The sequence below is a fragment of the Triturus cristatus genome, chromosome 7 (genome assembly GCF_964204655.1).
Source record: "Triturus cristatus chromosome 7, aTriCri1.1, whole genome shotgun sequence".
NCBI classification, from domain to species: Eukaryota; Metazoa; Chordata; class Amphibia; order Caudata; family Salamandridae; genus Triturus; species Triturus cristatus.
In genome coordinates this window covers 1,345,308,045-1,345,324,884 of record NC_140590.1, presented here as the reverse complement: position 1 = coordinate 1,345,324,884, position 16,840 = coordinate 1,345,308,045, and the positions used below count along the sequence as shown (strand labels likewise).

Below are 16,840 nucleotides of genomic sequence, written 5' to 3'. Positions count from 1 at the left end.
CTGTAGCTTTCAATGGGGAGTCTCCGGTTTGCAAACACTGCAGACTCCGGGACGAAGGTCTTCTGGGTGCGACCACAACTTGGAGAGGTAAGTTGGGGGTTGGTTGGGAACCGTCGGTTGGGCCACCCAAGGCCGTGAGGCATCAGGTGCAGGGGTGTCTTTTAGGGTCGGATCTTCTTACCAGCTCCTGGTCGCGTTGGGGGTACCTTCCGGTTTTAGGCTGTAGGCGTCGGATTGAGACCGGTCAGGGGTCACTGGGTCTCAGGTCAGGATCGCCAGGGAGAACTCCTGTTCGTGTTGGGCCACTCTAACTCAGGCCGTGGGAGTTGGGTTAAGACTCCCAGATCCTGCCGGAGCCTGTTGAACAAATCCGGTGTTCACGGGAGACGGAGTCTTTTCTTTTGAAGGCAGTGCAGGTCTTCGGGGTTCTTGAGGCTGCTGGCTGCAGGACACACCAGAGTTTTGCTTCTGCAGGTTCAAGGTGGGAACAGGCTGGTAGGGCTGGGGCCAAGTCAGTGGGCGTCCTCCTCTTAGCTTCGGCACGGCTGTTCGGTCCTTCTTTTCGTTTCTTGTCCGACTTCTTGGTTCAGGGCTGCCCCCTAAATACTGTATTTAGGGGGTGTTTTAGGGGTCTCTGGGTCAGTAGCCAATGGGCTACTGACCTTAGGGTGACTACACCCTAATCCTGATTGAGGAGTGCCTGCCATCTGCAAGAAGGCGGGCACTGAAGAGTGGGTGTCACCTCACCTCCCCTGTAGGAAGGTGGAATCTGACTGCATGGTTGCACCCACTTTTTTCCTGGTGTTTTGCTGGTTTTCAACTTAGTTTGGCTGGGATAATGCTATTCAGGACCCCAGCCTATCTGCTTTCCCCTTTAAATTGATTCCATGTGCTTTAGGTACACTCCAGATTGGATTCTGGGGTACCCTTATAAGTCCCTAGTACATGGTATACTATGTACCCAGGGCATAGGTACCCCAGAGGCCTACCAGGGGCTGCAGCATTTATTATGCCGACCCTGGGAAGCCATCCAAAATGACACCACTGGCCTGCTACGGCAGCCTGTGTAAGGTGGTGTATGCACCCCTTACTTAGATATAGGTTCCCTATATCTATCCCTATCACTGCACATATAAACCTATCAGTCACCCCTATGGCAGGCCTTATCAATCCTGAAGGCAGGGTGCTGGGTTTTATGTGAGAGTGCGCTCATGCATGAGCAGAACCCCTCTGCAGCCTTTGGAACCTTTATTCCGGGGTTGTTTGTGATGCAGCCAAACCATATACTCTCAAGTGCATTATAACCTCGCTGTAAATGCTAACTTTGGAATGGCTGCATGGAAACATGTCGTGTTTGGTGTCAAACACCTTGGAATCATACCTCCACATCAGTAACTGGTGTGGGAGGTATGATTCCACCCTACTAGAGGGAGAAACATGACAGCACCGGTACACCCGGTACCAGCTTCACAGACCCTGGCATCACAAAATGGATGCTGCCAGCCACAGACACAAGTCTGCCCTCCTGCTGCTAGACGAAACTCTGGCAGGGGAGGCCTGGACAATAGGTTTCCTGTCACAGGGAGGTGTAACCACCTCCCAGACAGGCTTTAGTGTATTGGGGCTGGGTGGGTGCGCTCAGAGTGCTTTGATGTCTGCACTGGGGGCACATTTGGTGTCCCTGTGCATAGTCCAGCTCAAACCGGTTGCAGGGGCATTCAGCCCCTGCTCTGGCCCGAAACTGGACAAAGGACATCGGTGTAGCCACCCCTCTGTCCTGACCCTCCCATAGGTTGGGTCCCCAGAGTTTGTCCCACCCCTTCCTTGGGTATAAAATAGGAACCCCGGTCTACAGCACTTTAGATTTACCTGGATGAAACTCTGCTACAGAATCCCAGAACTTCTATCTACACGACGTTGGATGACCGAAGAATCTCCCTTGGAGTAAAGGAGTTACTCTCCTGCAAGGCAGGCACCAAAGACTCATCTGTCCGGTTTGCATCTACGCAGCTCCTGAAGGACTTCAAAGACTTTGCAACACAGGAGGTGGGTTTCCAAGCTTCCCCGAGGCCGATCCGTGCTCTCAGCAACTCTGAGATCCAAAGCCCTCGTGGGGACCGTGCAACCCGAACCCCTGGACACCGTGCACATTTGGAGCACCATATGCTTCTTGGCGATCCCTGAGACTGCTTTGGGCTACTTGTAGTCCAGACCTCGAGCAGTGATTCCACCGAAGATTGCTGGCCTACACTCCTTGAGTGACCTGTGGGCTGGTATCGGATTCCTCTCGAGGTCCCTTCGCAATCCCTTGTCTGTCAACTTGTGGGTCCCTGAGAAGGGTACTTTTACTTTCAACGGGCTTACCTGGTTGCTCCAGACGTGCCCTGACTTTCCATCGCTTGGGAAGTCCACAGGACCTGCTTGTGCACACCGAAGCCGTTTTACTCTCACCACGTGGGTTGCCATTGCCAAGGCTTGTTGGTCTCCAATCCGGACACCGACCCCCCCCCCCCAGCACTCGACATCCTTCGTGGGACAGCTCGCCTGCAGACTGTGGTCATTGACGCTTCCTGGTCTCCGTGGCAGTGGAGTCAAGCTTCACCTCATCGCACGTGAAACACCCGACATCAGTGGGCATTCGTCTATCGTGCCCCTGGTCACTGACAAGGGACCCAGACTCTGTCCCCCTCTGCTTTCAGGTTCTTCCCATCTTCGATCCAGGCTTGGATCACACCAGACACTTTTCCTTTCCACAGCAGCAGCACTTTTCAGCAACTCTCCATTGACGACACCATTTGACACCTATGCACCCGGCTTCCCTGGGTTAGGTAACACGAGTACTCGGTGCTCACGTGGGTGCTGGCCTTAGAACCTTCTAAGTCTGAATGGTTTGCTCCAAGTCCTCTCCTAAGTGTCCTTAATCTCAAATTCCAACCACAAGGATTGTACGGAGCTCGCGGCTGTGTTCTCACACTGCACGAGTCCCCCCGCGGGTCCCCTGTGTCACAACCTTGGGTGGTTCCTTGGGGTCCCAGCGATTCTATATGCTCTAGGCACTGTGTCTAGTCAAATTGTGGTTCTTATACCACTTTCTTAATATATGGTTTGGTCTCACCCCTGGGGCCCATTGTATATTGTGCCATTTACTGTCGTTTTAGAACTGTATTATTGTGTGCCTTGCTCTCTAATCTCAGAGGTTAGTAGAGAGTGTTTAGAAATAAATACATATTTTTATATCATAGACTGCTCGCTCTATGACTCCATACCACTCCGCTGGAACAAAGCGAGATAGGACCCAAATAGGTGCTTGATAGATTTTATTCACAAGCCACTCTCCACCATGACGCGTTTCGGCAGCTTCTCTGCCTTGATCACATGACAGCGCTAACACGGGAGACATTCATTTTTAAAGTGATAGTGCAAGGTCACATGATACAATCAATACCATCAACATAGAAAACATACTATGAAATTACAAATGTATAATTTAAAAGAAAGACATCAGGAATTGCTTATTTAATCGCTAAAAGCCACTCATTATAACAGGACCTGATTGTCATGACTGTTGGTGATGTAATGTTTAAATATTTATATACCCAACCTGTCACTTCAAAGGTTAAAATAATGGCCTAAATGCCAAAAGCCTTTGTGTTTTCCGTTTGTTGACTGATTGTTTAGCATAGGACCTTTGTAATAAAAAATGATTAAACCCGTGTGTCCAATAAATATTAAAAAAGAAAATTTTAAGAAATTAGCAAGAGAACCGGTGTTGAAATTTTCGTAAAGTGCAAGTGCTTAAAAGGTAATAAAATATTGTGCGCAGAGGATTGGTTAATAATATATAACCTCCCAGTATGTGCGAATGTAATAACTGCAAGGATGCTATCTAGTGTCACAGACAAAATGTCTGAGCTATAAGTTCTAAAGAAATATATATCGCCGACTGAAATCACCTATATGCCATATGCTCAATTAGAATATTAACTTTTGCCTCATGGACTGACAATTATATGTTGTAGGGGCTTAGATAATGACTAGACATTCCTAGCTCTAATAGACCTTTATAATTAATGGTATAAAATGTTTTAAATACATAAATACATAAATATAAATATAAATAAATTCTTAAAACATCCACATATAAGATCTATAAAAACCTCCCCTAAAAAAGTGGGTAAAATACCAACATTGTAACATATCATTATTGTCTGTGCAAAGATAAATTAATTAAAAGATCTCAAATCATAAGACAATTGAACAATTTATGATGAAAGAAGAGTTACGGTTCAAAAAGTGATAGTGAGGTGTGACAAGCATGTAATATAAAATATGTTAAAAGAAGAATTTTTGTACTTGGATGTTGGTATATACAATCTTAAAATATTCTTCCACATAAATATCCAATCCTAGCATATCACACCATCATCCCACTGAATTCTATTCATCCCTGGCAATAATTAGGAAATAAAGGAAAGGAACCTAATGCCATTTATACAGCTGATAAAAATATGTCTAGTCAAGGTATGTATACAGATCCTCGCTAGTATTAAGACCTCCTGGATTCTTGGTGTCTAGCTCTAAAATGTAGCGTGTTTCAAGGCGCCTAAGTTTTTGTTCCCGATCACCCCCTCTGTCTAGTGGAGGTATCGTATCAATGACATAATACTGAAGATGTTTTAAATTATTGTCATGTTGTGTCTTGAAATGCCTTGCTACAGGGTAGGTTGGGTCGCTGTTGGTAATGGCTCTAATGTGCTGTAATATGCGCTTGTGTACTTGTAGCTTGGTGCTACCTATATACAATAAGTTACACGAGCACTGTAACACATATATAGCAAAGTCAGTGCGACAGGTCAAGTGATGTTTGATATCTCGGGTCGTACCATTGAACGCTGTCTGGTAAGTGGTTCTATTTGAAGCATAGTTACAAGCTTTACAGACAGAGCATTTGAAAAAACCTTTCCTAGCCACCAGCCAACCCACTTTCTTACTTTCCTCAGGGTTTTTCCTTACTAGAGCTTTTGCCATTGTGGCTGCTCTTCTGTATGTAATGGCAGGTTGTTTAGGCAAAAATGTACCAATTATAGGGTCATCATGAACTATTGGCCAATTCCTTCTTATTATAGTTCTTATCTGTTGTTCCTGTTTGGAATATGTAAGGATAAGTCTAGTGGGCTCAACTAGAGTTTCTCCCTTATCCTTTCTCTTTGTTACATTATTTATAAGCTCATGTCTAGCGAGCCTTTTTGATTTGTCAATCGCACTCTGGATGGATGCATTTGTATAACCCCTGTCAAGGAATCGCTGTCTGCATTCTTGCTGTTTAATGTTACAGTCCCCATCCTCACTACATATTCTGCGAATTCGAAGCATTTCCCCATACGGAATGCTATATATCAAGTGTGGAGGATGTGCACTCGAAGCATGTAAAAGAGTGTTGCCTGCCGTTTCCTTACGATGCAGTGAAGTGTTCATGCAATTGTTCACTATGTTGACCTGAACATCTAGGAAGGTTATACTGGTGTTGCTTATGTTGGAAGTGAACTGTAAATTTACATCATTAATATTTAACGATTTGACAAATTCAATGGCTTTATCCTGGGTTCCCTGCCATATAATGAATAGGTCATCTATATAGCGTAACCAGCATACGATGTTGTCTTTGTATGTCTCTTCATACGTTTTCATGAGGACCAGCTCCTCCCACCAGCCCATGAAAAGACAAGCGTAGCTGGGGGAAAAACTGGCCCCCATAGCAACGCCTTGAATTTGCTGGAACATTTGATGTTTGAACATAAAGTAATTGTTCTCTAAACAGAAACCCAACATGTCCATTATCAACTTGTTATGCTGTGCATAGTATAATGGTCTATTTGCCAAAAAATAGTCAACTGCCCTTAGACCATCCTGGTTCTTGATGCACGTGTATAGTGAGGATACATCCAAGGCTAGGAGAAAATATCCTTCTTGCCATCTGATCTTGTCAATTTTCCTGATGAAATCCCCAGTGTCCTGCACAAATGATTTCAATTCTTTCACATGTTCCTGAAGGAAAAAATCAATATAGCGTGACATGTGCTCTAATGGTCCATTGATGGCAGCGATTATTGGTCTCCCGGGGGGCTTGTGAATATTTTTATGAACTTTGGGAATAAAGTACATAGATGGAGTTTCTGGGTGTTCTGTTTTTAAGTATTTAAACTCTTCCATACTCAAAAGCCCCACACTCTTCCAGGCCAATAACTTAGAATGGAATTGATTTATCATGGCTTTATACCTTAGTACAGTACTTCTACGGTAGCATTGCACATCATTCAGTTGCAAGTAGGCTTCTTCCATATAATCATTCATTGGCCATAGTACAATGTTCCCCCCCTTGTCGGAGTTTCTGATGACTGTTTTGTTTTCTTTGTTTAATTTTTTCATCAATTGGTTATATTGTCTTTCATGATTAGTTACTTTCCTTTTTTGTTTGTTGATTTTGATGTTAAGTTTCTTAATTTGTGCCACGACCTGTTCATTGAAGACATCGATGGAATCACGTGGCATGATGGGCATAAATTTAGACTTCACCTTGAAAGGAGTAATCGGTTTCGTGTTCACATTGATTTCCAACAATTGATCTTTGGTACCTGGTTCGAAAAGCAGGCTTTGACTTGATCTGTTTGTAGATGAGTCAGATTCATTCGCCAATTCTTGTAGGTTTCTCAGGGCCTCTAAGTCCGCCACTAGTAGTTCACAGGTGTCACTTGTGTTTGTCATCATATCCGTACTTTCAACTCTAGACCGTGATTTTAATTCATGGAACTTTTTAAGTTTTAGCTTACGGATAAATTTGTAGACATCTACACGAGTTGTTGGATAATCAAAGTCAGACTGAGGACAGTATGATAATCCCAATGACAGTAACTGTTTTTCGGCTTGGGTCAGATCGATATTAGCCAAATTGATTATTGTTTTGGCCGTCGATGTCGTTGAAGGAGGATTATTTACTGTCTGTTTCTCCATCCTCCCCGTCGTCCTCTCCCCCTGTTCGAATGCTTGTTGTAAATTGCGTTTCCTTGCTTTTCTCCTTTGTCTTCTAGACGTTGTTCGTCGTTTTTTGCCGGTTGATTACGCGGCCTCAATGTTTCCCGTCTACTTCTTCTCATGTAGTCTAGTTCTTCCCCCAAGGTGGGTTTGATGGCATTTGCATGTGTTCGGTTGGGTCTTCCTTCAGCTTCTGATTCGCTCTCCACAGCTGAGCTTAGATCTGAAGTTGTATCATCTTGGATATTAGGTGCTGGGGCGGTTTTATGCAGTTGTCCATGTTCGCCTGCCGCCTTTGATCTGTATACATCAAATTTACGTGAAAAAGTGAAGATCTGTCCACTCGCATAGTCATCCTTGTCCCTTTGGAACTTGAACGCTTTGCGTTGTTTAATTTTATCTTCCTCTTTGGCCAACCTAATGATCATTTCCTCGTGTAATTTTGTTTGTTGAGGATCCCCTAATCCTTTTATTTCTGATTCCAGGGCGTCTATTTTGAGTTGTAATGCCTCTATATACCTTGTGTGGTTCTCCTTTCATTTAGTTATTCAAGAGGTTATAAGGATAAGTTATTTACCTGCAATTCTAGTTCTCTTCCAGGGGTGTGGGGGGTGGGGGGCGGGTGCACGTGTGTGTGTGTGTGTCCAGATACAGTATAAACTACTTTCAACCCCATACACCTACATATGTATGCAGCTCCAACTAAAACAAACAGTGCAAACAGCCAAGATTACATGGGTTTTACTTGTATAACAATAAGTCGCTCAAGACTGTCTGTAATAGAGACCATACACTGTAATGGTTTCATACAAGAATCCTTTATTTCCCAAAAAAAGGAAAAAAAACTGGTAATTGAAGGCAGTTTTGTCTATAGGCTGCATAAGAATAACTGAGTACAGAAAAGCAAACTGGCACATTGCCTTTAAGGCTTACAAGATTCTACACACTTTGCCTTTAAGACCTCCAGGGAACACTCTGCTCCCATCATGCCCCACAGGTGACAGTTAGGTCATTTCTTTTATAAAGGCGTATTAAACTATTTTAAACCTTGTATTAACATTGCTCGTCCGGGGAGGCGGGAGGGGTGCTTATGACTTTGATGAGTATACCCCTGGAAGAGAACTAGGATTACAGGTAAGTAACTTAGCCGTCTTTTTCAGGGGATACTCCTCAATAGTCATAAGCATTGAATAGAATAGCAAGCCCATACCCCACACTTCGCGGACAAGCAAAAGACAGCACTAGGAATACAAAATTCTGATACAGTATCAATAGGAAATTCAACCAAACAGATTTCTCAGAGATGCACGCTCAACTTGAGCATCTGTCTGAGCAGCTGAATCCAAACAGTAATGGAGAGAACGTATGAACAGACCGCCATTTAGCAGCTTCGCATATTTCGGCTATGGGAATGTTACTGAGGAGTAGTAGTAGAGGCCTTTCCTCTGGTTGAATGTGCTTTAGGTCGTCCCTGGAGAGACTTATTAGCTAACTGATAAGCCAAAGAAATGCAGGAGACTATCCACCTTGAGATAATCTTTTAGAAGCTGTCATACCTGTATTAATAAGACCGTAGTTGACAAACAAATGGTCCGTCTTTCTTATACCTTTGGTCTTGTCCAGATAAAATTTCAACACCCTCTTAATGTCTAACGTGTGTAAAGCCCTTTCAGGCGGGGTAGGGAGATTCGGGAAGAAAGTAGGTAAGGTGATCCCTTGATTAATGCGAAAATCTGAGACAACCTTCTGCAGGAAACTAGGATGAGTTCTGAGAACTACCCTATTGGAATGAAAAATAGTGTAAGGTTCCTTACAGCACAAAGCCTGTAACTCGTTGACTGTACGAGCAGACGTGATGGCCACAAAAAAGGCCACTTTCCAGGATAAGTGCTGCAGGGAGGACTTACATGTAGGTTCAAAAGGAATGCCCATCAACTTGGTAAGAACCACATTTAGCTCCTACGGAGGAGAAGGGGCTGGTACTGGTGGATACACCTTTTTTAAACCTTCAAGAAAATCTTTCACCACTGGCATCTTGAAAAAAGACCCCTGCGTAGGAGACTTTCTATAAGCCGTAATTGCTTTTAAGTGTACCTTAATAGATGTAAACTGCAGGCCCGACTTAGCCAGGTGTAATAGATACGGCAAAATGACCTGTTCTTGACGTTTAACCTGGTCATGACCATTATTCAAGCACCATATGTAAAAACGCTTCCACTTAAAGGCATAGGAAGCCCTAGTAGTAGGTCTTTTTGCTTCTTTAAGAATGTTCATACAGTCAGCTGGCAAGTCTAAGTGTCCATACTGCAAGACTTCTGGAGCCATGCTGTCAGCCTGAGTGAAGGAAGGTTAGGGTGAAAAACTCTCCCCTGGTTCTTGGACAGCAGGTCCGGACGGCAAGGCAACCTCCTGTGTGGGACTTCGGAGAATTGGAGAAGGTACGGTTACCACCACTGGCGATGCCACTCCGGAGCGATCAGTCATCCTGGATGTGGTCTTGTAGAATTTGGTGATCACTGCCGGAATGAGAGGCAGAGGAGGAAAAGCGTAGAGTAAGCTCTGAGACCATCTTATCAACAGAGCATTCCCGCTTGAACCTGAATAGTGAAACCAGGACGCGTAGACGGGACATTTGGCGTTTTTTGCGTCTGCAAACAAGTCTATGTCCGGCACACCCCATCTTTGAAAGATACCCTGAGCGACTTTGTTGTTTAGCACCCAGTCGTGCGCTTCTACGAACTCTCTGCTTAGGAGATCTGCCTGGACATTTAGGACACCCGGCACATGGACAGCCGTGATGGCAAGGTGTCTTGCCAGTAACCATTTCCAAATGGCATGTGCATCCTGGGACAGAATTCTGGATCTGGTGCCCTGCTTGTTCAGATAAAACATTGTTGTGGTGCTGTCTGTCTGAATCAAGAGGGAGATGGACTGAAGAGACGGGAAGAAAGACTTGAGGGCTAGCTGGACGGCCCTCAACTCCAGCAAGTTGATATGATAACCCCTCTCTATGTCGGACCATAGCCCTTGTACTTAGAGGTGATCCATATGAGCACCCCAACCTTGCAGGGAGGCGTCCAACTATGGTCGGAGTCTCTTGGTGGAAGGAAACACCTTTCATTAGAGGTGACTGCTTTGTCCACCACCTGATGGAGTCTCTGGCAGGTTGTGGAAGAGTAATCCGATCCTCCCAACTTCCTGACGCTTGCACCAAACTGGTCTTCCAGAGCCTGTTGTAGGGGACGCATGTGCAATCTGGTATTGGGGACTATAAAGATGCAGAAAGCCATGGACCCCAGAAGAGAGGACACTTGTCTGACCGTCGGGTGGTGTGACTGCAGGAGTTCTTGACATTTCATCCTGATTGATGAAAACCTCTCCGCCGAAGGACACACACTTGCCACCACGGTGTACAGCGACGACCCTAGGTAATGAATGTTCTGAGTCGGGTCTAGAATCGATTTTTTGAAATTGACTCTTCTACTCAACTTGCTCAGTAATTGGAGACTGTAGGAGAGCTGCGCCTGAAGCAGGGATGGAGTGGCACTCTTCAGGAGCCAGTCGTCCAGGTATGGATAAATTAATAGTTTTTGTTTGCGGAGAAAATCTGCCACCACCGCCATGCACTTTGGAAAAAGTCCGTGGGGCTGACTTGAGGCCGAATGGTAGGACTCGTAACTGAAAATGGCTTAGAGCAACTTGAAACCTGAGGAATTTTCAATGCTTCCTGGACACTGGAATATGGAAATAGGTGTCCTGTAGATCTATGGAGCACATCCAGTCTCCTTGATGCAAATGAGGGAAGATCTGGTGCAGGGCAAGCATCCGAAACTTTTCTTTTCGGATATATTTGTTCAAGACACGTAGGTCCAGAATTGGTCTGTACTCCACTAATGGGCCTCTTTTTTCGACCAGGAAATAGCGAGAATATATCCCCTGGCGCCTCTGATGAACAGGAACGTTTTCTATGGCTTTCTTTTGGAGAAGAGTGTTTACTTCCTCGAGCAAGATGCGATGACCCAAATGGAGTTATCCGCTCGGAGGAATCAATGGTGGAGGAGTCTTTAATCGTAGCAGATATCCATTCTCGACAATATTCAAAACCCATTTGTCGCTGGTTATATGTCTCCACTCCTCCAGATGACATGTTATACTTCCTCCTACCGGAGTGCCCAACGTGTTTAGAGGAAGCAGTCTCTCATTGTTTTGGTGGCTGCTTTGAGGTAGGGGCCTGTTTATTGTTCCCTCTTCCTCTACCTGGTCTCCGCTGTTGAAAATGAGACCTCTGCTGCTGTTGGTGACCCTGAGACAACCACTGAGAGGCTTGCCCCCTTTGCTGAAATGGATGTTTATCGTAGAAGCGAAAACGCCTACAAAATTCTTTTGGTTTCTCAAGCCCCACAGCTTTCACCGTGTCCAATTCAGCTTTCATTTTCGCCATTTCTTCATCCGCATGCAGACCGAAGAGAGAGGAGCCATTGAAGGGTAGATTGGAAATCTTCCGTTGAACTTCTGGTTTAAGACCAGTTAAGCGCAACCAAGCTGAACGCCTCGAATAGATACCATGAGAGTACCTGTGAGCAGCCAGACCAGCCGAATCAGCAGAAGCACTAATGGCTTGATTCGGCACTAGACCTCCCTCTTGTAGTATTTCCCGAAAATCTTGCTGATCTTTTGGGAGTTTGTCAGTAAAACGGGTCACAGAATCAAACACAAGGCTGTCATACCTACCTGTCATACCTACCCAGCAAAGCAGAGGCACTGGCGACTTTCATGAAAGAGACTGAAGGGTTGCACATCCTTCTGCCTAACGAGTCCATCAATTTGCTGTCCTTATCAGGAGGAGCTGAGGAGGAAGACATAGATGAGTGCGTCTTCCTAGCCGCCGCCACAATGATGGAATCCGGAGGAGGATCAGATCGAAGAAATAATGGATCTTGGTCAGGAGCCTTGTATTTCTTCGCAATCCGGGAGGGCACAGACCCTACCGTCGCTAGTGTCAAAAAAGTCTGTGTGGCAAGTTCAATGATGCCAGGGACAAGAGGAAGCAATGGTCGAACTTAAGTGTGGTGATGAAGAGTCTTGAAAATCACGGAGGAGGAAACTGTCGGGACCGACATAGTAATGTTCAATTTGTTCGCTCCTTTACAGAGAACCTCATTGAATGTGCTGAGTTATCAATTGGTGAAACTATGGATGGAGGTGTTGCCGTAAATGTAGGAGAATAGTCTAATCGAGGACCTGGTGGAAGAAGACCATGTAGGAGACCTACGTCGACTTTTCTTTAGGGAAGAATGATAGGAACGAGATCGGTCCCTTGGACTAACATGGCGGGAATGTGGAGAGCACGATCTGCGTGGACTCCTCTTTCTGGATGAGATCACCGGAGATCTTGATCTTCTCGGTGTACATCGTGGATCTCTTGACAACCGAGAAGGAGAATAAGTACGGGAATACTCTGACCCTGGACTACTAAGGGCCTTAGACTTCCTCCGCCGCGTATCCTCACCAACCACCGGAGAGCCCTCCGGGGAGATCTGGACTATATGTAGACCTGGATAAGATCCAGACTTTGAGGGCAAACGAGAAGCAGCTCCAACCTCCTCCGAGGCAACAGCAGGATCTTCTCCTCTCGACGTTGAGGGCCTCGACGTCTACCTGTACTCCCCCTCGACCTCCTCAAAGGCGACCTCTCCCTCAAAGGGGACTTCAACGTCGATCGTCTATGGGGTCGTGGCGACTTCGACGATGAGCGCCCTCGCCTCCTCGACGTCAACTGCTCTGGTCGTTGTGGCGACTTCGACCGCTCTGGCCGTCGTGGTGACTCCGACTCCAATGCTCTCGACGTCGACTGGTCTCAAGACCCCTTCGTCGTCTGCAAACTTCTCAACTTCGACCTACGGTGAGGCGACGGAGGGTGTCTCGACATTGATGGGTGCTTAGACGTCGATGGATGCTTAGACGTCGAGCGACCCATAACTTGACCATACCTCGAGCCCAAGGTAGCACACTTCGAAGTCAAGTCCTTTCTCGACGACGGAAACTCACGCCGTCTCTAAGTCGGAGACTGTGTAGACAGACCGCTTCTTCGACGGCGGTAACGACGTCGACGGCGAGCAGTCTGGAACCTGTCGTTTCTTCGACGTTGAAGAGGCAGAATGATGCTGGCGATGATGTTCCTGATGAGGAGGGCTCCAGACCCTCAGGGCCACTTTCCAACCGAGCTGTTACTCTCTCCACTACAGCTTGGAGGCGAATCCACTCTGTCGCGAAGGGGCCACGCAGAAAACTTTTCATAATGATAACAAGAGTCCATCTTGTGACTGGAAGGAAGACAGGCGATGCACACCGAGTGTGCATCAGAGATAGCGATTTTCTTTCCACAGGCTGGACATTTGCGGAAGAGAGCCGGCATTCTGACAGAAAAACACGAAGAAGTTTTGTCAGAAAATGATGAGAAACCTTTGCCAGCACAGGAAGAACCGCATAAAAACAAGAAAATTAATTCCGGACGGAAAAGTCAGAAAACTGTCGCGCTCAAGCTCCAGGATCCTCACAGAAGGAGCCGGAAAAAAGAACTGACCTGTCACCTGTGGGGCATGATGGGAGCAGAGTGTTCCCTGGAGGTGTTAAAGGCAAAGTGCATAGAATCTTGTAAGCCTTAAAGGCAAGGTGCCAGTTTGCTTTTCTGTACTCAAACAGTTATTTTTATGCAGCCTAAAAAAACTGCCTTCAATTACCTGTTTTTTTCCTTGTTTTGGGAAATAAAGGATGCTTGTATGAAACCATTACAGTGTATGGTCTCTATTACAGACAGTCTTGAGAGACTTATTGTCATACAAGTAAAACCTATGTAATCTTGGCTGTTTGACCCGTTTGTTTTAGTTGGGGCTGCATGCTTACATATATGTATGTACGCATACATTTGTAGGTGTATGTGGTTGAAAGTAGTTTATACTTTATTATCTGGCTATATACATATACACACACGTATACACACACGTATACACACACACACGTATACCCACACGTATACGCACGTATACCCACATACACGTATACCCACATACACGTATACCCACATACACGTATACGCACGTATACCCACATACACGTATACCCACATACACGTATACACGCACACCCACATACACGCACGTATACCCACATACACATATACGCACGTATACCCACATACACATATACGCACGTATACCCACATACACATATACGCACGTATACCCACATACACGTATACCCACATACACGTATACCCACATACATGTATACACGTATACCCACATACATGTATACACGACCCACATACATGTATACACGACCCACATACATGTATACACGTATACCCACACATGTATACACCCATGTATACACCCACATGTATACACCCACACACACCCACACATACACGCCCACATACATACATATACACATACACACACACACACACACATACATACACCCACCCATATATATACACACACACATATAGACATATATACATACATATACACACATACATACATATACACATACACACATATACAAACACAGACAGATGCATACACATATATACACACACATATATACACATGTACACATACACACACATACACATTCATACCCATATACACATATATATATACATACATTACATACATACATACATAAACACATATATACATACACACATACATTATATATCATATGTTATGTTAAAGTAGATTTATAGAGCGCACAGCTACTCAGAAGAGTGTCCCGGTGCTAAGCCAGAAAAGCAAACAAGAAGAACCAGAGGAAGGGAAAGTGAAAGAAAAAAAAAAAGATGAATTAAATTGTTTTTTGGAACAGCTAGGTTTTCAGTTGTTTCCTGAAAGCAAGCAAGTTGGTAGCTTGCCTAAGTGGAAGGGGTAGCTTATTCCAAAGTCCGGACATTTGCACATGGAAAGAGCGACCGCCTGTGCGAGCTCTGAGGTACTTAGGGGTGGACATAAGATGTAAATGAGCAGATCTAAGAGATCAGCGGGGTACATAAAAAGAAACTCTTCTGCATACGTACTTTGCTTCCACACCATCCAGGGCCTTGAAGGCCAAGACCAGAGCTTTGAAGCAAATTCTACTGCGAACAGGTTACCAATGCAGATTATTAAGATGGTGGGAAATCCGCTCTCTAAGCCCGAGTCTCAGAACAGCCCTAGCTGCCGTGTTCTGCACCACCTGCAATCTGTTGAGTAAGGACTCCAGGAGGCCTAGATAGAGGACGTTGGCATAGTCCAATCTAGAGATAAGGGCCTGAATGACTATTTTTCTGTGCGAGGTCTGTAACAGAAATAAAAACCTCCGAAGCATCTTCAGGAGACCAAAACAGGTCACGGTTGCTGACTGCACCTGGGCTACCATAGAAAGGGCGTCATCCACTTTTACTCCCAGGTTCTTCACAGTCCTAACAGCAGCCAGCGGAGAAGACAGATCTTGTGGCCACCATTGTTTCCAGGCATCCAGCAGCCAAAGAAAATGATCTCGGACTTGTCTGTGTTACATTTCAGATGGTTATGGTTAAACCAAGCAAATATTTCCTTTAGGCACTTGTTGATCTTCTCCCCATTGAACTATTCTCCCTTCCTACAGGTGAACAGCAGTTGTGTCATCGGCGTACGATATTATTGTGACCTCGTTCTCTTCAGCCAAAGTAGCCAGGGGGGGCAAGCACAGATTGAAAAGTACGGGGCTCAAAATAGAGCCCTGCGGCACACCCACACTCAAAGATGACATACTGGCCGAAAAAGGGGGTAACCAGACCTCCTGATTTCTATCCTCTAAAAAGGAGGCAAACCACTTCAACACCGTGCCCTCAAACCCACCCGCCCTCAGCCTCTGAAGGAGATGGCCGTGGGGCACGGTGTCAAACGTTGCAGAGAGGTCTAAGAGAACAAGGACCGCTTTGCCACCAGCATCCAAGGTCTCTTGGATAGATTCAGATACCTCCAACAGTGCCGTCTCTGTACTGAAATTCTGCCTTAAGCCAGATTGACTAGAGTGAAGCAGATTATTGGCCTCTGCAAAATTGCTGATCATATATATACATACAAATATACAAACACATATACATACACATACACACACATATATATATGGAACATGCTACTTACCAGTATGCATCTGTTCTTGGCATGTAGAGCTGCAGATCTACACACTTTTGCATAGATCGCCATCTGGTGTTGGGCCCGGATGTTTGCAGTTTGTTTTTCCTCTTGGAAAGTCTTTGGAAGTCACAAGGTCGGTGACTCCTCCTTTGGTCCGTATTGCGCATGGGCTTCGGCTCTATCCTCAGATTGTTTTTCGCCATCAGGGAAAGATGGAGCGTAGTGATAATAGTGAAGAAACCCATGTGTGTTGTATCTAAATAAGATAGACTGGAACAGATACAGGTAGCCGGGGAGGCGGGTGGGCGTGTGTAGATGTGCAGCTCTACATGCCAAGAACAGATGCATACTGGTAAGTAGCATATTCCGTTCGAGGCATATGAGCTGCAGATTACACACTTTTACATAGACTATATCGCGGTTCCCAACCCTAGCGGCGACCACCGGTATCTGTTGCAGTGGTCTGAAATAGTGTTTTTAGTACAGCCTGGCCCACGCTAGCTTGTTGCTTGGTTTGCACATCTACACAGTAATGTTTAGTGAAAGTGTGCGGTGTTGACCATGTAGCTGCTTTACAGATATCATCTAATGGGATGTTCCCTAGAAAAGCCATAGAAGCACCTATCTTTCTTGTAGAGTGGGCTTTAGGG

At 45.4% G+C, this 16,840-nt stretch overlaps 1 protein-coding gene across 4 annotated transcripts in view; it reads right to left on the bottom strand.

The window, feature by feature from the left end:
• Nucleotides 1-16,840, bottom strand: part of ATXN2L (ataxin 2 like) — a 767,539-nt gene that overhangs the window by 103,997 nt on the left and 646,702 nt on the right. The window lies entirely within an intron of this gene.